The 22,182-nt window shown below is 39.7% G+C and overlaps 1 long non-coding RNA gene and 1 other non-coding gene across 3 annotated transcripts in view; one reads left to right on the top strand and one right to left on the bottom strand.

Annotated features, from left to right (window-relative positions):
* Nucleotides 1-5,617: 5,617 nt before the first annotated feature.
* LOC109024697 (uncharacterized) overlaps nt 5,618-22,182 on the bottom strand; it is an 87,476-nt gene continuing 70,911 nt past the window's right edge. For both annotated transcript variants that reach the window (XR_002004185.4, XR_008675442.2), the window contains 2 exons: nt 8,501-8,601; nt 5,618-6,712 (listed from right to left, as the gene is read on the bottom strand). This is a non-coding gene — a long non-coding RNA (uncharacterized lncRNA). The remainder of the gene's footprint in view (nt 6,713-8,500; nt 8,602-22,182) is intronic.
* On the top strand, nt 17,904-18,015 carry MIR509 (microRNA mir-509). The gene has a single exon (NR_106447.1). It is a non-coding gene; the product is annotated as a microRNA mir-509 (primary transcript).

Raw genomic sequence — 22,182 nt, 5'->3', positions numbered from 1 at the left:
TATGTGAGAAGACAAGTTTCATTTCACATTTATAAATAGCTAGAGTGGGATTGCTAGGTCTATGAAAAGTTTGTTTAAACTGATTTTTTTAAAAAACATAAAAAGACTATTTTCCAGAATTGCTTTACGTTTTGTGTTTCTGTGAACAATGCATCATAGTTACAGTTGCCCAAATCATCAGCAAAACTTGGTATTGACAAATATTCATAACCATTCTCTATGGCTTATTGACTTATTATATTGTTGTTCAAACTTGCATTTTTTTATTATACTTTAAGTTTTAGGGTACATGTGCACAACGTGCAGGTTTGTTACATATGTATACATGTGCCATGTTGGTGTGCTGCACCCATTAACTCATCATTTAACATTAGGTATATCTCCTAATGCTACTTGCATTTTTTTAATTGACTAATGATGTTGATAAATTTTTCATGTGCTTATTGGCCATCCACAGTCTTCTATGATTAAGTGTCTATTCAGATTTTTTTTTTATTTTATTGGATTTTTTGATTTCTTATTGTGGAATTTTTTGTTTATTGTGTATTCTGATTACAAATCCTTTGGCAGAAATGTGATTTGTATATATTTTCTCCCAGTCTCTAATTTCTTGTTTGAATTCTCTCAAGTTTGTCTTTATTTACAGAGCAAATACTTTCAATACTGGTAGTGAAATGCTGTGTATGGTACCTTGCTCCAGACAGTGATAATCATGCATAATTAAATATGATTGACACCTCTACAAGTGGAGTAATACACATCATGTACAACATACGTGATGACACTGTGGGTGAATTTAGAGGTATTTAGTTGCATGCAGAGAGATGGTTTCCCTAGAGTACATATATGCCACCCCATATACCTCTCTGTCCCTCTTGCTGGTCTACTTTAGATAAACCAGTTAAGTGAATTCTCTGAGGCAAGTCTGAGGACTACAAGAAACTGAGAAAAAATTCTCCTGTTGAGGTTTGTTGTTGTTGTTGTTGTTGTTTTGCTTGTTTTTTTTTGTTTGTTTTTATTTCCGCCCCCCGGGATTTGTACACATTTTTCCAAAATTGCCTGACTAAAATAGGAACAGTCTTTCAGTGTGGTTATGTGATTCTTCTCTTCATAAAGAGTACGATTAATTTTGCACAACCTATTTCCTGCGCCTACATCCAGGTCTGTTAACCCATTCTCACTTTTCAGTTGCCCTCATTATCTTCAAAGCTTCTCCATGGTTCTTCCCAAATTCCTTCCTGCTTCCCAGGTCCTAATCTGCTTGAAGCCCAGTGTCTTTTATTGGGCTTTTTCAGGGACCTGGAAAATGCTCATTCTTTTGAAAGCATGCTTGAATATAATGAAAATTACCAATTTATTACAGTTTGTGTATCACACTGAGAAATTTATACTCTTTGATTTTGTCACTTTTTGTTTTAAAAGGGTTGTAGTTATATTTTCCTTTTGGTGTCCCTTCCTAGTGCAGTGAGGTGAGAGAGAGATGGAGTCAAACAGAGACAGAGAGACATACATAGAGGGAGAAGGACATAGAGAAAGACAGAAAAACAGAGGGAGGAGTCAGGAAGAGAATCAATAGCCTGCTTATTTTTATTACTGAATAGAATATTAGTCATAAGTGAAGGACATCTGGGTTGTTTCCAATTGTTAGTGATTATGAATAATGCTAGGGTATATGTTTGCATACAGATATATGTGCAAACACAAGTTTTATTTTGTGTTAATAGCTCAAAGTGGGATTTATGTTAAGTATGTTAACTCTAAGTTAAATTTAAGAGAAATAGAAAAAATCTCTTCAAGAATGGCATTAATTACTATGTTGTACTGTCATGAACAATGTATCAGTGATCCACTTACCCAAATACTTATCTGCACTTGGTATGAGCATGGTTTTTGAGTGTTTTTATTTTTATGGGCTATTCTAATACGTGTGTTTTGTCAATATAGTTTCAGCTTGCATCTCTTTGTTGACTGAAATGTTAAGCATCTCTTCATATACTTATTTGCCATTCATATATCTGCTTTGTTGAATTGTCTGTTAAGGTATTTTCCCCATATTTATTGAGTGGAGAGTTTTTATGCATTCTGAATTCAATTTATTTGTCAGATATGTGATTTTTTTCTTTCTTTCTTTCTTTCTTTTTTTTCTGAGACGGAGTCTCACTCTGTCACCAGGCTGGAGTGCAGTGGAACGATCTCAGCTCACTGCAACCTCTGACTCCCTGGTTCAAGTGAGTCTCCTGCCTCAGCCTCCCGACTAGCTGGGATTACAGGCACGTGCCACCATGCACAGCTAATTTTTTGTATTTTTAGTAGAGACAGGGTTTCACCATGTTGGCCAGGATGGTCTCAATCTCCTGACCTCATGATCCGCCTGCCTTGGCCTCCCAACGTGCTGGGATTACAGGCGTGAGCCACCGTCCCCGGCCCAGATATGTGATTTTCAAATATTTTTTCTTAGTCTGTGGTTTACTTTTGCATTCCCTTAACCATGTGTTGTACAGAGCAAACTTTTTTTTTTGTATTTTCATAAAGGATGATTCACCATTTGTTATTTTATGGTTTACATTTTAATGCCATATCTTAAGAGTGTCTAAATTTAGGTACGTGATTCTTGGTTGACTGTTTTCCTTTTAGCACTATAAATGTTATTCCAGTGTCTTCTGGCCTCTATGGTTTCTAATGAAAAGTCAGCAAAATATATTGTAGAGGATCCCTTGTATGCATTAAGTTTATTTTTTCTAGTAGATTTCAATATTCTCTTTTTTTGTCACCAAAAAGTAGATATGTCTCTCAGCTTGGGTTTCTTTTATGCTACCAGTAGTGTTTTGCACTTCTTAGGTATAATAAAAAATGTTTTCCATCAAATTTAGATATTCACAGCCATTTTTAAAAAATACTTTTTTGCTCCTTTCTGTCTTTCACTTCTGCTACCCTATTATGCGTATTTTGGTGTGCATGCTGGTGTTCTGCCTTTCTCTGAGGCACTGTTCATTTTCTTCACTCATTTTATTCTTTTATTTTTATAGAATTATCACTTTCAAGGCATCTTAAAGTTCACTGATTCTTTTTTCTCCTGAGCCCTTCTAGTGAATTTTTCACTTCAATTATTTTACTTTTATACTCCATAAATTCCTTTTCTTTAAATATTTCTACCTCTTTATTGCTAGACTCTTTTGATGAGGCATTGTCAACATAGCTGCCTTTACTCTTCCAAGCACCATTTGTTTAGTGTTTTGAAAATACAGTGGATGCTTTAAGGTTGTTGTTAAGTATAACATTAGGCTCTGTTGCCAGCATTTTCTGTAATCTACTTTTGTCCTGTGTGTTATATTTTTATTTTCTCTGTATGTCTGAGAATGTCCAGTTGAGAACTGGATATTTTATTAATATATTATAGAAATTTCGGATGCAGATCTTGCTTCTGGGGATTGTTGGTGTCTGATTTTTTTATCTGTTGATTTACTTGGCTGTGCTGTTTTAGTAAAATCTATATTCTTTTTATTGTGAAAACCTAATGTTGTTCCTTGCAAGGCATAACTTTGGATATGTACACAGTCACTCTAAACTGTCGTGATTTTAGTAGAGTTCTTTGTTCTTTTGCTGATCTTTCTGTTAAGCTGCCTGCCTCTGCGGTATCACACACAGGTAATAAGCTTCAGTGTTTGCAGGTGGATTATTTTGTAGCTTTTGAGAATACCATGGGCAAAAATTGCTTTAGAGTCTGATCCGAATACTTTGCAGGTAGTTTTTGGGGCAGGTCTCTAAAGGCTGTTCTCCTACCAGAAAGGCTCTTATTAGCTGTCTGTTTCCTGATTCCAGTTCCATCCTAATTACTTGGCACCACAATCTACATTATTTGTGAGACCTTTCTCATCTTCTGTTACAACCGAAGTCATTTTCTTTTGAGAAGGAAAGCTTTTATGCTTTTTCTCTTAGGGCTAGCCTCTCTCAATGGACAAATCCCTGAGCAATTGCCCCAAGCTGAGAATAAGGCAGTGTCCTGCTTCTTGTACACTGACACCCCTGCTTTACAACCAGGGTGATGAGTGAGAGCAGTGGATTCTAGTGTTCTGGTTTGCCTCACCCAAAGTGGAAGCTCCCCCTGATGATTGAGCTGAGATGAGGAGTATTACGTACTGAATTATCTCCGCCAGCCAGCTGCACCTGGTATAGAGCCCAAACCCTATGATGAAGAATGGCTATAGTAGCAGGCCCCTGACCTCTAACCTCACAAGCCTAGTATTTAGCCTCTCAAACACTAAACTGGGTTTGTGGAGTGGATGAGAAATTCTGGAGGCTTCTTAAACCCACAAGTATATTGTTGCTCTTGATTAGGAGATAGGGGAACAGGTAATTTTGTAAGCCACAGTCACCTTAAATTCTCAGTTCTCAGTCTCTGAAATCCAGTCACCAAAATTGTGTCCATATTTTTTTGTGTGCTAATTTTAGTTTTGCAGGGAAACACAGTCACCTAGTAGCATGTGTCTCAGATTGGAAAAATGCAAACACATGCTAAAAAGAACCTTGCTCCCAGAAAAGACGAAGAAAACCCAGAAACTGAAAAATCTCTAGGAGTGTCTGGGTGCCTAGCACAATTTCTGTTTTGTAGATCACTCCTGGTAAGTAAAATGGGATTTTTTTTTTCACTTCAAAATTTGATGAGGATAAAAGAAATTCTACTCTCTCCATCTTACCACTCACTGATTATTCTCTCTTCTTTGCTTCCAGGATCCTGTGTGATGTCCTTGCTTATTCTGTAGTGAGAAGTTGTAGTAAGGAACTCAGGTAGAAGAACTCAGATCTTTGGATGACAGGCACAGATTGGTGAGATAGAGTGTAATGTCTGGGTAGCTACTGAATCTGGGGAATGCAATCTACTCATTAATGCTTTATATAAAACAATGGGAAAAGAAATAGAATAAGGCATCCAATGAGATTTTTCCCGTTAGCAGGAGAGCCTAGCAGGAAGGTTCTTAGTCCTGAAAACTGCCATGTGAAAACTCCAAACCATGAGTGGACAACACTCAAGGGGGAATGAGTGAATAAAAAATGATGTAGGTTCTTCAGGAATCATTTAAATAAATGCCAATGGCCACTTACAGACTGAAAACATTTGAGAGGTTGTTTAAAAAGTGTGTGATTGAGTATTTAGGCTGTGCTCCAATTTTCAGGAATGCTGTGTATGTGTGTGGTGTCCTACTCAGGAGAGTGGCAATCACATATAATTAGGTGTGATTGAAACCTCTAAGAGTGGAGTAACACATGTACTACATATGCAATGATATTGCAGATATTTAGTTGCATGCACTGGTATGCTTTTCTTAGCACATAGATAGTCCATCTGGTACCCTCCTCAATACTAAACTAGCTGGGGAGTTTCTAGATAAACTTCTGAAGACAAGACATAGGAAATAAAGGTTTTGGGAAAAAGTGTTTCACTGATTTCTTATGGGCTTCATATCCTTCTTTACAAACTTGCAAGACTAAAATGGGAAAAAAGCCTTTTAGTATGGTCATGGTGTTCCTATCTGCCTGTGAATTTTTTTTTTCTTTTTTTCTTTTTTTTTTTTTGATAACCCTTACCTGCCGGGTCCATCCCACAGACCCTGGCCAAGCAACGGATGAAAGGAGTACTCAGACACAAGCATGCAGTGTAAGAGCAGCTACAGGAATGCCCAGCACTAATGGCTGAAGAGTGAGCAGTCTCGAACAGCTGGAGCTGCTTGCTTTTATTCAGTACAGACAAAATAATGAAAGCCTGGAGCCAACACAATCTGTGGGTAATTAACATTATTATTCCCCCTTTCAGGGAGCAGTCTCCTGCGCTGATGATCAAAGGTCGGTTTCGGGACAATGTAAGTAAACAAGCCTGTTTATGCCAAATTCCCCTACACTTCCTTGTACCTACCCCTTGCCCTCTGCCTCAGGGTAAGAGAACAGCTGCCTTCAGCTTATTCATCCCTGAAGCTATCCAGAGCCTTCCCACCTTTCAGGAGGTCTGTTCCTTTCCCTATGCCTTCTCCTACCACTCTGACCAATCTCCCGCGTCTCCCCCTTTTCTGTTTTTAGCATCGGGTTTTGTTGATTGAATAGTACAGATGTGTGCAGTGACAGGTTTGACAGACGCAGCGGTTACAGCTCGTGTTCCGGCTTTGCATCCTAGAATTAGTAAATAACATAAGTCAAACATTAGTATAGTCACTATTATTCTTTTCCAATCAAGGAGAGAGATGTAGTGTTACTTGGCACCTCAGTTCAATGTGTGCCATTATTAAGGAACCCCACTGGGGGCATGTCAACCCCTCCCAGCTAAGCAGTTACATTATTAGAGGATGGGAAGGGGGTGTCTGCCAAGGTAACAGGTTGGAAGAAAGGCAGATCTAGAAGATGGGCCCAATAGAATGTAGCAGGTATGAGTTGCAGGCAAAGTGAGAGAATAAGAAAGGTGAATACCCTATGAGAGTTGCAAGGTACAGCAGAGAGCATAGCAAGGAACAGATTATCTGGAGTGAATGGTGGCTGTGTCCAGAGAAGGATTCACTCAGCCTCCTGAGTTGTCTTCTTCAGCTTCCCCCAGGTAATGTCTGGGGCCTGTGTCATCGGAGGAAGCCACATCATCTGGGGCTGCGGGTCCTGCAGCGTCGTTTCCTTTATTTTTGATACCAGCTTGGGTCTTAGCCACGCCATGGTATGGTTTGATGTGTCTGTCACACTGGAATACAAAGAGGACCTGAGGGGGTGTGAACACAAGCATATTCTCCTCCCCAGGTCAGCAAATCATTTGGACCACACCATACATTACTATTAACATCTTTCCATAAAACCATGGGTTTTATGTCTTGAGGGGCTTTTGCAAAATGCTTTTCTATGGCTGATTGAAATGTATCTAAATTAAAAAAATTAAGGGTAAATAAGGCTTATGCTAGTAGTGTTGCAGCATCCTTACTCATATTCCCCCTTGTTTTCTGAGCATATTTTTAAGGGTGGAATGGGCATGTTCTACTATGACTTGTCCTTGGGATTTGTACGGGATGCCTGTGGATGTCACACATTGGACATCCATGTGTGACAAAATTGGTGAAATTGTGAGCTGGTGTAAGCTGGACCATTATTGGTTTTAATTTTTGTGGGCCGCCCCATAAACGCAAAACTTAAGAGAATATGTTTAATGACATACTGGGCAAACTCTCCGGGAAGAGCATGAGTGCTAATTAGGTGGGAATTGGTATCAATGGATATATGTACATATTTTAGTTTTCCAAATTCAGGGATGTGCATAACGTCTGTTTGCCATAACTGATTAGGTTCTAGTCCTCTAGGGTTAACACGTGTTGATGGAGGGGACATGCCTCTGAGCTGGCCTTTCATTAATGATAGCTGGTATTGTAAATGCAAATTTTTCTCTGTCCTGTTTTGCAAGGGGAATAGTGTAAAAGCACTCTTTAAAGTCAATAAAGCAGTCTTTTGAGTCAATATGGGCCAACCTTGAGGAATCACCACGGGGGAAGGGATCCCCTGTTGAAGGGGCCCCATAGGTTGCAAATTAGCATTGATAGCATGTAAGTCATGCAAAAGTTTCCATCTAGCAGACCTTTTGGGAATGATGAAAATGAGTGATTCCAAGGGCCGTTTGATGGTTCTATATGGCCGGCTTTTAATTGTTCTTCAACTAATTCATGGGCTGTTTGTGATTTCTCTCCCTTTAAAGGCCACTGTTCAACCCAAATAGGATCTTGAAAGAGCCATGTCAGGGGTAGGGGAAGAATAACAACAGTGGCCATTATTAGAAAGGGGCCATATGGAAGTTGTTTGCTATGGCCTCAATTAATCCTCTTGTAAATGGGCTAGCGGCTCTGTTTTCTCTAATGCTTTTTTGTTATTTCTTTATAAGTGTTGAAACTAATGGGTTCACGTACCCAGTTGCCTTGTTGATCTTGCATCACCGGGCAGGCCAAGAGTTCCCCTTCTAATGCCACTTGCCTAGGACTGTAGTGTATCCTTTGTCGTTTTTGCAATTTATTGGGGTGGGGGTGGGGGGTGCTCAGGGAAAATCTGTGTCTCCTCTCTGGCAGCTTTACCTGGTAATAGTGGGGCTGAGGGAGGAGGAGGAGGCGGTAAGTTAGGTGATGGTTCCTCCTCCCTTCCCTTTTTAGGCTCTTCTGTGCAGAGAGGGGTCAAAGCAGCCCTGACTAAGGCCCATAATGTTAAAGATGTTACTGGGACCCGTTGCCCTTGTGCGTGATGTTGTTTATGATTTCCCCCAACTTGTTCCCAGAGCTCTATGTCTAGTGTGCCTTCTTCCAGGAACCATGGGTTATGGGAAGCAGCAGTTTGCATTAGGTCCCTTAACTGAGCCTATGAAACCAAGGCTCTGCTAGCTTTAAGCAGCTGTTTCAATACTTTTATATACTGTTGAGCTGATAACTGTTGTCCCATGATGAAACCCTAGCTTGAAAATTCCCTCGAACTTGGAAATCCCGAGGGGGCACCAATGACTTACTGACTGCACAGTCTCTTCACCTTCGTTTTCGAGGGTTCTGTCGCAATCTGTTGCAGCGTTCCTCACACAGGGCACCAGCTGCCGAGTCCATCCTGCAGACCCTGGCCAAGCAACGGATGAAAGGAGTACTCAGACACAGGTATGCAGTATAAGAGCAGCTAGGGACTGCCCTAATGGCTGAAGAGTGAGCAGTCTCGAACAGTTGGAGCTGCTTGCTTTTATTTAGTACAGACAAAATAATGAAAGCCTGGAGCCAACACAGTCTGTGGGTAATTAACATTGTTCCCAGTTTCAGGGAGCAGTCTCCTGTCCTGATGATCAAAGGTCGGTTCCAGACAACATAAGTAAACCAGCCTGTTTAAGCCAAATTCCCCTACACTTCCTTGTACCAACTCCTTGCCCTCTGCCTCAGGGTAAGAGAAGAGCTGCCTTCAGCTTATTCATTCCTGAAGCAATACAGAGCCTTCTGATCTTTCAGAAGGCCTGCTCCTTTCCCTATACCTTCTCCCACAACTCTGACTGATCTCCCACCACTCTGACTGATCTCCCACACTTACCTTACCCCAGACTCCAAATGTGATAAAACGTTCTCACATATTAGCTCCTCTCACCATTTTCAAGGCTTCTTCATTAGGCCTTCTCAAATACCCTCCTAAATCTCTTACCATAATGAATTTCAAATGTTTTACTCTCATTTATTGAAGGCCTTTCTTTTATTCACTGACCTAGAAGGTATTCATTCTTTAGGAAAATAGTTTTCTCATTCTTCAGTTGTGTTTTTGCCCAGTTGATTGTTTCCTTTGCTGTGCAGAAAGTTTTTATTTTGATGTAATCTAATTTGTCTATTTCTGCTTTTGCTGCCCATGCTTTTGAGGTGATATCTAAATATGTTTTTGCCCAAAACAATGTAATGGAGCTTTCCCTCTATGCTTTCTTCTAGTAGTTTCATAGTTTGGGGTCTTACCTTTAAGCCTTTAATCCATTTTGAGTTGATTTTTGTATATGGCATGAAATAAGGGTCCAATTTCATTCCTCTGCATGTAGGTATTCAGTTTTCCTACTACTATTGAAGAGTCTGTCTTTAACCCATTGTGTCTTCTTGACACCTTTGTTAGAAATCAGTTGGGTATAGATATGTGGATTTATTTCTGGTCTCTCTAGTCTGTTTTACTAGTCTATACTTCTGTTTTTATTCCAGTACCATGCTATTTTAATTCCTATTGCTTTGTAATATATTTTGTAATGAGGTAGTGCTGTGCCTCCAGCTTCATTCTTTTTGCTAAAGTTTACTCTGGCTATCTGAGGTCATTTGTATTTCCATATGAATTTTAAGATCATTTTTTCTATTTCCTTTTGTTTTAGAGTGAGGCAGGGTCTCACTCTGTCATCCAGGATGGAATGCAGTGGTGCAATCATAGTTCACTGAAGCCTTGACCTCCTGGGCTCAAGTGATCCTCCCACCTCAGCCTCACAAATAGCTGGGACTACAGGCATGAGCCACCATGCCTGGCTAATTTTCTAAGTTTTTTTTTTTTTTTCTTTTTTTTGGTAAAGCAGAAGTCTCCTGATGTTGCCCAGGCTGGTCTCAAGCTTTTGGGCTCAAGCAATCCTCAGGCCTCTGCCTCCCAAAGTGCTAGGATTACAAAAGTGTGATCCACCTGTTTTTGGATTTATATGAAGAATGTCATTGGCATTTTGATAAGGATTGCATGGAACCTGTAAATTGTTTTTGGGAAGCATGGAAATGTTAAATATATATTCATTGAGACAGAGTCTGGTTCTGTTGCCCAAGCTGTAGTGCAGTGGGGCAATCTCAGCTTACTGCAACTTCTGCCTCCCAGGCTCAAGCCATGCTCCCACTTCAGCCTCATGAGTTGCTGGGACTACAGGTGCATGCCACTACATGCGGCTAATTTTTGTATTAATGTTTTTTGTAGTGATGTGATGGGGTCTCACTTTGTTGCCCAGGCTGGTCTCATACTTGTGAGTGCAAGTAATTCACCCACCTCAGCCTCCCAAAGTGCTGGGACTACAGGCATGAGCCACCACATGCAAAAACAATGTATTTCTTAAAATTCATGAACACGGGATGTCTTTCCATTTATTTGTGTCTTTTTCAATTTCTTTCATCAGTATTTCATGATCTCACTCATATGTGGAATCTAAAAATGTTGATCTCATAGAAATAGAGAATAGAATGGGGATTACCAGAGGCTGAGGTGTTCAGGGTGAATGAAAGGATAAGGAAATGTTGGTCAAATAATACATAATTAGAGATAGATAGTAGTAATAAGTTCAAGAGATCTATTGCACAGCATGGTGACTATAATTAATAATGATATATTGTATTCTTGAAAAATCCAAAGATGGTAAATGTTTAGTGTTCTCACTACAAAAAAAGATAACTATGTGAGGTAACACATTTGTTAATTAGCTAGATTTAACTATTGCACTATGTATATATTCTTCAAAACATCATGTTGTACATGGTAAGTACATACCATTTTATCTACTAGTTTTAAAGACAACTAAATACAAAAGAAAGGAAAAAAAAAGACATTTATAAGAACTGTTTTCCAGAATGGCTTTAATATTTTATGCTGCCATGAACAATGTGGCAGAGTTCCAGTTAACCAAATCCCTACCAGCACTTGGTATCAGCAGTTTTGTGGCTTATTTTTTATTAGCTGTTTTAGTACACACAGTCGTGGTTTTAGTTTGCATCTCCTCATTGTCTGAAAATGTTGGAAATTGCCTCATATACTTACTTGCCATTCACATATCTTCTCTGGCAAACTGTCCGTGGAGATGTGGATACTTTTTCCATTTTTATTGAGTTGTTTGATTTACTATTATTGAGTTTAAGAGTTTTTATTGTATTCATACTTTCAATCATTTTACAGAAATGTCAATCGCATATATTTTCATAGGGTGTCTTTGTTTTTCACTCTATTAGCATTGTGCTACACAGAACAAAGGTTATTACATTTATTTTGATATATTGTGATTGGTAATTCTTTTTCCTTTCTGAATTGTGCTTTTAATGTCTCATCTAAGAGCTTTTAGTCTTAGATATAAGAATCTTGGTTGACATATTATTTTTTGAGCACTTTGAATATGTCATCTCACTGTCTTCTGGCCTCCATGGTTTCTGATGAAATGTTCAGTGTTAATCTTAGTGAGGATTTATTTTATGCAATGAACTGTTTTTCTGTTATAGCTTTCAAAATTCCTTTTATCATCACCTACAGATTAAATATAATATCTGTCCATTTGGACCTCCTTATGTTTATTCTACTTTGAATTTGTTGCATGTCTTTGATGTGTAGGTTACTGTTTTTTATTACATTTGGGAAATTTTTAACCATTATTTTAAAGATTTTTTACTGCTCTTTTTCCTTTTCTCTCTCCTTCTGTTACTCCCAATACATATTTTATTGTTTCTTCTCCTGTTCCACTTTTATCTAAGGCTCTGCTTTTTACTCTCATTCATTTTATTGTATGTTCTTTGTAAAGAATAATCATTATCAATCTGTTTTCTAGTCTTTCTTCTGCTAGTTCAAATCTACTGTTGAACCTCTCTGTTGATTTTTTTCATTTCAGATATTGTGCTTTTAAACTCCAGAATATTCTATTTAAAACATTTTCTACCTCTTTTTTGATATATGTTTCTGATGAGACATTGTCACAATAACTTCCTTTATTTCTCAAATAATGGTTTATATCTTTGTAAATATTTATACTTGCTTTAACGTATTTATCCATGACTGTGATATTTGGACCTCATCACAGGAATACTTTGGATTCTAGTGTCTGTTTTTCTCCTGTGTATAGGATACATTTTCCTTTTCTTTTCATGTCTTAGAAATTTTATTGAAAGCTAGACATTTTAGATGATTTACTGTAGCAATTCCAGATAATATTCTCCCCTCCTAGAGATTGTTTTGTTTTTGTCTTTTGTTTAATGGCATATTAAATTTAAAATACTGTACTAGTAAAGATTTGTCTGCAGCATGAAGCCTCTTATGTTGCTCTTCGTAGGGCATAGCCTTCAATATGCACTCAGTCATTCAAAGAAGACAGCAGGGGTTTTTCGTTTGCTTTTTTGTGTGTATTTATTTTGTAGAGATGGGGCCTTACTGTGTTGCCCAGGCTGGTCTTGAACTCCTAGCCTCAAGCAATCCTCCCACCTCAGCCTCTCAATGTACTGGGATTATAGGTGAGAGCCATCATGCCCAACCAAAGACAGCAGTTTTATTGGGGTTCTTTTTGACTGTTTTTGTTCCTGCTCTCTTTGTCAAGCTGTCTGCCTTTGGGTGGATTACACAGAGCCCTTAGGCTCCCTAATTTTAGATAATTATTATATATTTCTTAAATGCTATGGACAAAAACTGTTCCAGAGTTTTATTCAAATAATTTAGGTGCTTTTCCATAGGTAGTTTTTGAGGAATGTTTTTAAGTTTTTACGGAAACCAACAGGGCTTTCATTATTTATCTCTTTCCCTGGTTCGCTCTGGTTTCTTGCTCTCAGGGAGCATCATCTTATTTGCTAATCACCAAAATCTACATTGCTTTTGAGAATGTATTAGGATTGACCTTTCCCATACTCTGTTACAAAAAAAGTCAGATTCTTTAGGGCAGTGGTCGCCAACCTTCCTGGCACCAGGGACTGGTTTTGTGGAAAAATTGTCTTCCATGAAGACAATTCATGGAAGACAATTTTTCCACAGACCAGGTTGGAGGGGATGGTTTTGGGATGAGACTGTTTCATCTCAGATCATCAGGCATTAGATTCTCATAAGCAGTGTGCAACCTAGATCTTTGACATGGGCAGGTCACAATAGGGTTCTTGCTTCTATGAGAATCTAATGCTACCACTGAACTGACAGTAGGTGGAGGTCAGGCAGTAATGCTGGCTTGCTTGCCCACCACTCACCTCCTGCAGTGTGGCCTGGTTCCTAACAGGTCATGGACTGGTACTGGTCCACAGCCTGGGGGTTGGGAACCCCTACTTTAGGGAGAGCTTTAATATTCTATATTAGGCCAGCATCTCACACTAGGCAAAATCTTAGAATCACTGAGCTGGAGCTGGCATTAAGGGCAGTGGCTTCCTTCCCTCACAGGGACACTTCTGCTTTATGAGCATGTTGCTTATCAGTGGTTGTAGACCACGTTTTCATATGCTGCATCTGCAGTACACTCTAGAATAGTGGTCTGAGCATTGGAAGAGTGCCCCTGACTTCTTACCACATACACATGGTGTTTTGTCTCCGAGCCATTAAGCTGGGTGTGTGGGATGCTTGAGAAATGCCGAAGGCCTATAACTTCCATGAATATACCATAGCACTTATTGGGTGCTGGAGAGGAAATTCCTTTTGTAGGCCACAGTCACCTAAAGTCCTCAATCCTCATCCTCTGGCATTCATTCATCATATTTGTATACCCATAGCTTGATGTACCAGGTTCAGTTTTTCCAGGGAGATGCATACACTATGTAGTATATCTCAGAATGGAAAAATACAATAGCATGCTCAAAACAAACTTGTTCCAAGAAGAGACCCTGAAAACCTAGGAAAGAATTTGAGGGCATCCTTAGGCAACAGGTATAGTTTTAATCTTGTAGATTACTCCCGATAAGTAAAATGGGCTTTTTACACATTACTTGCTGAGGAAGAAAGGAAACTTCTGCTCTCTTTATCTCATCATTCACTGATTATTCTCCTATTCTTTAATTCCAGGATCATGTGTGTTTTTCTTGTTTATTCTGTGTCTCAGTAGTTGAGGTGCATAACTCAAGACTTAGAGGGACTCATATCTTCAGGTGACAGATATGGTGTATTAATCAGTTTTCACGCTGCTGATAAAGACATACCCAAGACTAAGCAATTTACAAAGGAAAGAGGTTTAATGGAGAACTCACAGTTCCATGTGGCTGGGGGAACCTCACAATCATGGCAGAAGGCAAGGAGGAACAAGTCACATCTTACATGGATGGTGGCAGGCCAAGAGAGAGAGAGCTTGCACTAGAATACTCCCATTTTTAAAACCATCAGATCTTGTGAAACTTAGTCACAGTCACAAGAACGGCACAGGGAAGACCCGCCCCCATGATTCAGTCTTCCACTGGGTCCCTCCCACAACACATGGGAAGCATGGGAGCTACAAGATGAGATCTGGGTGGGGACACAGAGCCAAACCATATCATTCCACTCAGACCCCTCCAAAATCTCATGTTCTCATATTTCAAAACACAATCATTCCTTCCCAACAGTCCCCCAAAGTCTTAACTCATTTCAGCATTAACTAAAAAGTCCACAATCCAAGGTCTTGTCTGAGACAAGGCAAGTCCCTTCAACCTAAGAGCCTGTAAAATCAAAAGCAGGTTAGTTACTTCCTACATAGAGTTGGGGGTACAGGCACTGGGAAGATACAGCCAATTCAAATGGAAGAAATTGGCCAAAACAAACGGGCTACAGGCCCCATGCAAGTCCAAAATCTGGTGGGGCAGTCAAATCTTAAAGCCCCAAAGTGATCTCCTTTGACTCCATTTCTCACATCCAGGTCATGCTGATGCAAGAGGTAGGTTCCCAAGGTCTTGGGCAACTCTTCCCCTGTGGCTTTGCAGGGTACAGCCTCCTTCTTGGCTGTCTTCATGGGCCAGTGTTGAGTGTCTGTGGCTTTTGTAGGCACACAGTACAAGCTGTCAGTGGATCTACCATTCTGGGGTCTGGTGGATGGTGGCCTTCTCACAGCTCTACTAGGCAGTGCCTCAGTAGGGACTCTGTGTCGGGGCTGTGGTCTCAGATTTTCCTTCTGCACTGCCCTAGCAGAGGTTCTCCGTGAGATCCTTGCCTTTCCAGCAAACTTCTGCCTGGAGATCCAGGCATTTCTATTCATCCTCTGAAATCTAGGTGGAGGTTCCCAAACCTCAGTTCTTGACTTCTGTGAACCCACAGGCTCAACAGCTTATGGAAGCTGCCAAGGCTTGGGGCTTGCACCCTCCAAAGCCACAGCCTGAGCTATACCTTGACCCCTTTTAGCCACAGTTGGAGTGGATGGGACACAGGGCACCAAGTCCCTAGACTGCACACAGCACAGGAACCCTGGGCCTGGCCCTCAAAGCAACATTATCCCCCTAGGCCTCCAGGCCTGTGATGGGAGGGGCTGCCACGAAGACCTCCAACATGCCATGGAGATACTTTCCCCATTGTCTTGGGGACTAACATTTGGCTCTTCATTACTTACGCAAATTTCTGCAGCTGGCTTGGATTTTCCTCAGAAAGTGGGTTTTTCTTTTCTATAGCATTGTCAGGCTGCACATTTTCCAAACTTTTATGCTCTGCCTCCCTTATAAAATGGAATGCCTTTAACTGCATGCAAGTTATCTCTTGAATGCTTTGCTGCTTAGAAATTTCTTCTGCCAGGTACCCTAAATCATCTCTCTCAAGTTCAAAGTTCCACAGATCTCTAGGGCAGGGGCAAGATGCTGCCAGTCTCTTTGCTAAAACATAAAGAGTCACCTTTGCTGCAGTTTCTAACAAGTTCCTCATCTCCATCTGAGACTACCTTAACCTGGATTTCATTGTCCATATCATTATCAGCATTTTGGGCAAAGCCATTCAACAAGTCAAGTCTCTAGGGAGTTCCAAACTTTCCTACATTTTCCTGTCTTCTTCTGAGCTCTCCAAAGTGTTTCAACCCGTGCCTGTTACCCAGTTCCAAAGTTGCTTCCACATTTTCAGGTATCTTTTCAGCAGTGTCCCACTCTACTGGTACCAATTTACTGTATTAGTCCATTTTCACACTGCTGATAAAGACATACCCAAGACTGGGCAATTTACAAAGGAAAGAGGTTTAATGGAGAACTCATAGTTCCATGTGGCTCGGGAAGCCTCACAATCATGTTAGAAGGCAAGGAGGAGCATGTCACATCTTACATGGATGGCGACAGGCAAAGATAGAGAGCTTGTGCGGGAAAACGCCCATATTTAAAACCATCAGATCTCATGAGACTTAGTCACTATTATGAGAACAGCACAGGAAAGACCTGCCCCCATGATTCAATCATCTTCCACTGGGTCCCTCCCACAGCATATGGGAATCATGGGAGCTACAAGATGAAATTTAGGTGGGGACACAGAGCCAAACCTTATCATATGAGATTGATGAGATGGAGGATTATTTACTACTTAATTAATGGATATGGAGAATGCAAACTGGTAGTTAATGCTTTGCAAGTAGCAATGTGAAAAGGAACAGGATAAGACATGCAAGGATATTTCTTCTGTGAGTAACAGAACCTAACAGAAATGTTTAATATTTCTCAGTTCTGAAAACTGTCATGTGAAAGCTGCAACATGGGAGTGGACAGCACTCAAAGCAGGAAACATAAGGAAAGATAGTGGATTGGATTCTACAGAAGTCCTTTGTCCAAATTCCAATGGCCACCCACAGCTTGTAAATATTGAATGGCTGTTTTAAAGGTGAATGGGTGGGTATTAAGGCAAGGCTGCCATCCTCAGACATGCTGTGTGTGGTACCCTACTGCAGACAGTGGGAATCATGTATAATTAAAAATGATTGGTACGTCTGTGGGTAGAGTACTGCATGACACATGCAACATACATGATGACACTGTGTGTGTGTTGGAGGCATTTAGTTGCATGCAGAGGGATGCTTTCCTTACAGTGCAGGTATTTTACCCTCACAAACCCTCCACTTCCATGCTGGACTACCTCAGAAAACTCTCTCAGGTGCCTGACCAGACGCGTGATCTAGAAATTTAAGGTCCTTGCAACAAGCCTCCCACTGAGTTCTTCTGAGATTGATTTCCATTTCTATGATGTTGCCTGATTGAATCAAGGTTTATCTTGCCATTTTATAGTTTCTTTCTGCCTTAAGAGTATTATTCATTTTGCAGAAACTATTTCGTACTCCAACATCCAAATCTATTAACGGTTAGCTTCCTTTGTAATTTTCAAGTCTTCTTAAGCCTTCCAAAATTCCCTCCTGCTTCTTAAACACTTAACTTTCTGAAAATCAAAATATTTTCTGTCTCAGATATACAAAGTCCTCTTTCTTCATGTGCTAATAAAGTACATATTCATTCTTTTGTAAATATATTTTAATATAAGGAACAGGATAAGACATGCAAGGATATTTCTTCTGTGAGTAACAGAAACTAGCAGAAATGTTTGATATTTCTCAGTTCTGAAAACTGTCATGTGAAAGCTGCAACATGGGAGTGGACAGCACTCAAAGCAGGAAACATAAGGAAAGATAGTGGATTGGATTCTACAGAAGTCCTTTGTCCAAATTCCAATGGTCACTCACAGGTTGTAAATATTGAATGGTTGTTTCAAAGGTGAATGGGTGGGTATTAAGGCAAGGCTGCCATCCTCAGACATGCTGTGTGTGGTACCCTACTGCAGACGTGGCAATCATGTATAATTAAAAATGATTGGTACGTCTGTGGGTAGAGTACTGCATGACACATGCAACATACATGATGACACTGTGTGTGTGTTGGAGGCATTTAGTTGCATGCAGAGGGATGCTTTCCCTATAGTGCAGGTATTTTAACCTCGCAAACCCTCCACTTCCATGCTGGACTACCTCAAAAAACTCTCTTAGGTGCCTAATCAGACACATGGTCTAGAAATTTAAGGTCCTTGCAACAAGCCTCCCACTGAGTTCTTCTGAGATTGATTTCCATTTCTATGATGCTGCCTGATTGAATCAAGGTTTATTGTGCTATTATACAGTTTCTTTCCGCCTTAAGAGTATTATTCATTTTGCAGAAACTGTTTCCTGCTCCAACATCCAAATCTATTAATGGTTAGCTTCCTTTCTCATTTTCAAGTCTTCTTAAGCCTTCCAAAATTCTCTCCTGCTTCTTAAACACTTAACTTTTCTGAAAATCAAAATATTTTCTATCTCAGATATGCAAAGTCCTCTTTCTTCATGTGCTAATAAAGTGCATATTCGTTCTTTTGTAAATACATTTTAATCTATTATAAGGAACAGGATAAGACATGCAAGGATATTTCTTCTGTGAGTAACAGAACCTAACAGAAATGTTTAATATTTCTCAGTTCTGAAAACTGTCATGTGTAAGATGCAACGTGGGAGTGGACAGCACTCAAAGCGGGAAATATAAGGAAAGCTAGTGGATTGAATTCTGCAGAAGTCCTTTGTCCAAATTCCAATGGCCACGCACAGCTTGTAAATATTGAATGGTTGTTTTAAAGGTGAATGGGTGGGTATTAAGGCAAGGCTGCCATCCTCAGACATGCTGTGTGTGGTACCCTACTGCAGACAGTGGCAATCATGTATAATTAAAAATGATTGGTACGTCTGTGGGTAGAGTACTGCATGACACATGCAGCATACATGATGACACTGTGTGTGTGTTGGAGGCGTTTAGTTGCATGCAGAGGGATGCTTTCCTTATAGTGCAGGTATTTTACCCTCGCAAACCCTCCACTTCCATGCTGGACTACCTCAGAAAACTCTCCCAGTGCCTGACCAGACGCATGATCTAGGAATTTAAGGTCCTCGCAACAAGCCTCCCATTGAGTGTTTTGAGATTGATTTCCATTTCTGTAATGTTGCCTGATTGAATCAAGGTTTATCTTGCCATTTTACAGTTTCTTTCTGCCTTAAGAGTATTATTCTTTCTGCAGAAACTATTGCCTACTCCAACATCCAAATCTGTTAACTGTTAGCTTCCTTTCTCACTTTCAAGTCTTCTTAAGCTTTCCAAAATTCCCTCCTGCTTCTTAAACACTTAACCTTCTGAAAATCAAAATATATTCTATCTCAGATATAAAATGTCCTCTTTCTTCATGTGCTAATAAAGTACATATTCGTTCTTTTGTAAATATATTTTAATCTATTATTAGTAAGTAATATATCAGGAGTTGTGAATAATGCTGAGAATTTTTTATTGTTTGATTTTTTTGCGTTTACTTAAAAACATTTTTTATCTCTAGTTTTTCATTTACTTCCTTTATGTTGTTTCTTTCTCATTCATTGATGAGAGAGGGTGGATGGAAGCAGAAAATGAGTAAAGGAGAGAATGAGAGTCAGAATTAGAGCAAGATCAAGAGCAAGAATAATCTGTGTTTTTTTTTTTTAATCAAGTAGGGTAGAAGTCACAGGTGGACATCTAGGTTTTATTCCAGTTATTCATGGCTAAAAATAAAGCTACTTTGTATATTTTCATACAGATGTATATATGAACACAAGTTTCATTTTCCTTGTGTAAACTGCTACTAGTAGGATTTGAAGGTCACATGGCAAGTGTAAGTTTACATTTAAAATTAATTAAAAAATAATTTCCAGAATCGTTTTACCATTTTGTGCTGCGTTAAGCAATGTATTAGTGATCCAATTACCCAGCTTCTTATCAGCATTTTGTATTGAAAAGCTTTTGTTTTGTTTTTATTAGCAATTTTAATATGTGTATAGTTCCCTTGTCAGTTGTGGTTTTAATTTGCATCACCTTACTGACGGAAAATGTTGAGCACCTGTGCATGTACTTACTTACCATTCATGTATCTTCTTTGGTGAAGTGCCTTTGGGATTTTTCTCACCTTTACCGAGTTGTTCACTTATCTTTGAGGTTTACTATATATATATAGATAGAGATATATAGGTATACTGCATACAATTTCCTGGCCAGAATTATGATTTACATATATTATCTCTCAATCTGTTTTGTTTTTTTCATTTTCGACAGTATTTTGTGCAGAGCAAATGTTTTCAATTTTGATAAAGTACGACTTAACAGTTTTTCAGTGTATGCATTATGCTTTTAATGCTGTATCTAACAACTTTTAGACTTAGATGTGAGGTTCATGGTTAATTATGGTTTTCTTTCAGCATTTTGAATATGTTCTACAACTGATTCCAGCTTCCATGGTTTCTCAAAAGAAGTCAGTGTTAAATCTTGTAAGAATCACTTGTATGAAATATGCTCCCTTTCTCTTGCAGCTATAAAGGTATTCTTTCTTGTACACATTCTCTTTCTCTCTCTCTCTCTCTCTCTCTCTCTCTCTCTCTCCATTAACAGATTGAATACAATGTCTTTAAGTCTGGATATCTTCATGCTTATCTCACTTTTTTGATGTGTACATTTATGTTTTTTATGAAATTTGAAGTTTTTAGCATTATTTCTTTCAACACTATTTTTTTCTGGTTTTCTCTCTCCTGTCCTAATGCTATTTCCATTAGGCATATTTTGGTATGACTCTGGTGTTTCACCTTTCTGAGGCCATGCTCATGCTATGTTACTCAATGGAAAAGTATAAAAAAAATAAAAATAAAAATAAAAAAGCTTTAAACTATCTTGTTCCAGGAAAATGCTCAGAAAACTCAGGAACAAAAAGAAATATAAGAACATCCCAAGATACCAAGACCATTTTCTGTCTCGTTGATCACTGCTGGTATGTAAAATGAGCTTTTTCAATTACGGAGTCTGGAAAGAAAAATGAGTTTTTACTCTTTCCATTCCACTACCTACTGAACCTACTGATTATTATCTTGTTATTTACTTAGTTGATCTGGTCTTTTTTTTTTTTTCCATTTTTTTTGAGATGGAGTCTTGCTCCGTCACCCAGGCTAGAGTACAGTGGCGCGATCTTGGCTCACTGCAAGCTCCACCTCCTGGGTTCACGCCATTCTCCTGCCTCAGCCTCCCCAGCAGCTGGGACTACAGGTAGCTGCCACCACACTAATTTTTTTTTTTTTTTTTTTTTGAGACCGAGTCTCGCTCTGCCACCCAGGCTGGAGTGCAGTGGCACGATCTCGGCTCACTGCAAGCTCCATCTCCTGGGTTGACATCATTCTCCTGCCTCAGCTTCCTGAGTAGCTGGGACTACAGGTGCCCCCCACCACGCCTGGCTCATTTTTTTGTATTTTTAGTAGAGACTGGGTTTCACCGTGTTAGCCAGGATGGTCTCGATCTCCTGACCACGTGATCCGCCCACCTCGGCCTCCCGAAGTGCTGGGATTACAGGCGTGAGCCACCGCGCCCGGCCGATCTGGTCTTTTTTATCTGCTCATTCTGTGATTCAGAAATTGAGGAACATAACTCAGATAAAAGGACTCAGATCTTTGGGTGACAAGGCAAGAGTGGTGAGATGGAGTGTATTTACTGCTTAATTATTGGGTGTAAAGAAGACAAATGATTTGTTAATGCTTTATATATAATAACGGATAAAAAAAACCAGGACAAGACACACAGGGGTACCTCTTATATATGCAAAAGAACTTAAGAGAAAGGCTTAATGATCCCAGCACTTTGGGAGGCAAAGGCGGGAGATCACTTGAGGTCAGGAGTTGGACACCAGCCTAACCAACATAGTGAAACCCCGTCTCTACTAAAAATACAAAAATTAGCTGGGTGTGGTGGTGGGCACCTGTAATCCCAGCCACTCAGGAGGCTGAGGCAGGAGAATTGCTTGAACCTGGGAGGCGGAGGTTGCTGTGGGCCAAGATTGCACCACCACATTCCAGCCTGGGCAACAGAGTGAGACTCCGTCTCAAACAACCAACCAAACAAAGAGGCTTATTGCTCCTCAGTTCTGAAAACTGCCATGTGAAAACTTCAACACACAAGTGGACAACACTTCAGGGAAGAATGGATGAGGAAAAAAAACAGTGGAATGTTCAGTGTA

This window comes from Gorilla gorilla, chromosome X, assembly GCF_029281585.2.
Source record: "Gorilla gorilla gorilla isolate KB3781 chromosome X, NHGRI_mGorGor1-v2.1_pri, whole genome shotgun sequence".
In the NCBI taxonomy this organism is placed as follows: Eukaryota; Metazoa; Chordata; class Mammalia; order Primates; family Hominidae; genus Gorilla; species Gorilla gorilla.
Note: the sequence above shows the minus strand (reverse complement) of the source record. Positions and strands in the feature narration are given on the sequence as shown.